Below are 2,012 nucleotides of genomic sequence, written 5' to 3' on the forward strand. Positions count from 1 at the left end.
GCCCGGCTTTTTTTTTTTTTTTTTTAATAGGAGTCTCACTCTGTCACCCAGGCTGGAGTGCAATGGCATGCTTGCTGCTACTGCAGTGTCGACTCGCTGGGCTCAGATGATCCCTCCACCTCAGCCTTCGAAGTAGCTAGAACTACAAGAATGCACCACCGTGCCCAGCTAATTTTTTGATTTATTGAAGTCTCATCAAGTTGCCCAAGCGGGTCTCCAACTGCTGGGCTCAGGCAATCCTCTTGCCCCTGCCTCCTAAAGTGCTGGAATTACTGATGTGAGCCCCCACACCCTGACTGATTTGAATTTTATTACTCCAAGGCAGGGGTTGGTTGAACTAGGTGGGGTTGAGCCCTGATAGGGTTGTGCCTGTGCCAATGAGAACAGTTAGAACCTCACTGCCAATCTGAAGAGTAGTCTTCCTAGGGGATTAAGAGGAGATTGAAAAAAAAGCCCTGGAAAGTCTCAGAGTCCCTTTATTGGAAGAAAGAAACTGGAGGGTTGTGTGAAGAAGACTGTCTAAGTCATTTAAGTCGAAGTCAGTCCTTCTTCCAATGAACTGACTGTTTACAAAAATAACAATTTCTAGGAGACAGCCCTTGTGGATTAGGGTTGTGCCATTTAGGGACCCAGGTGTATTCACTGGGAGCATTCATCCGTTGTAGCTGGACATTTAGAATGTTAGTGGCCTTTCTATTTGTATTATCTAGGGTGTAAGCTAACTGATTTGCCAAATTAACAAGATCAGCAGTTGGCCTTCCATCCTGGGCAGGCTCTTTTTACTAGTTATAACAGTTCTTGAGAGAGACAATTAACAAACATAGACTTACCAGGCATAGTGGTTTATGCTTGTAATCCCAGCACTTTGAGAGGCTAAGACGAGAGGACTGCCTGAGCCCAGGGGTTCGAGATCAGCCTGGGCAAATTGGTGAGCCCTCATCTCTAAAATAAATTTAAAAATTGGCTGGGTGTGGTGGTGCATGTCTGTGGTTCCAGTTACTCGGAAGGCTGAGGTGGAAGGATCACCTGAGCCCAGTAGGTGAAGGCTTGCAGTGGCTATGAGTGTGGCACTGCACTCTAGCCTGGGTGACAGTGAGACTCCAACTCAAACAAACAGAAACAAACATAGACTTAAAGGCGATTCTAGTGGAGTCAAACTTCACAGGAAGGCTAGAATTTTCTCTAAATATTACTTGGAGCCTACTATAACAGTCATGGAGTGGTTTATTTGGCTCTTGGTGACAAACTTGAATTTTATTCCAGTCTATGACCTTAGGAAATGCTTCGAGGGTGGTCCTATGTAAATGCCTTTCAAATTGCCAAGCCTGTTCCCAATATTGTAGACTGGGGTCTGGGAAAGTGGGGACAGATCTCACTACATCCTGTTGGGGAAGGCTCGAATCTACATCTGCCATCCAGCGTTGAGCCTGAACTTCTCCTGCAAGTATGCAGACAAATTGGTAAAGAGCGAAGTTGGGCTGTTAATCCTCAACTGTAATGTTAAATTCCTTGACTCTAGTCCAAGAAACATAAGAAATCTGGGGGACCTTAGGATCATTAGAAGGGCTGATCTTAAAGGGACATCTTTTTATAGATTGAGGATGGAAAGCAGAAGTGGGGATTGTTGTTAGTAGGGGAAGTATTTGAAAAGAGAGGAAGTTCTTGGAGGTGAAAGAACAGGAGAGACGGTAGGTGGCGCCAGAGAGACAGAGTTTGGGCTTCAAAAACCTTTTTTCTTCTAATTTTTATCTCCGTTAATTTAGAGACAGTATTTTGGAGGGATTCCTGGTTGTGCTTAGACACCTCAATGTACCAATCAAGGTACATATTCCATTCAGATTGCTTAGTTTTGGAGCCATGGCTTTCTAATTTGCTCCTGAAAGAAACTATTAGAGAGGTCAAAAGGGCCGGGCTCAGTGGATCAGCCCGTAATTCCAGCACTTTGGGAGGCCGAGGCAAGTGGATTGCCTGAGCCCGCAGGTTCGAGACCCACCCGGGCAACTTGGTGAGAC

The sequence above is a fragment of the Carlito syrichta genome, unplaced genomic scaffold (assembly GCF_000164805.1).
Source record: "Carlito syrichta isolate Samal-C Ts95f unplaced genomic scaffold, Tarsius_syrichta-2.0.1 Scaffold311765, whole genome shotgun sequence".
Classification (NCBI taxonomy): Eukaryota; Metazoa; Chordata; class Mammalia; order Primates; family Tarsiidae; genus Carlito; species Carlito syrichta.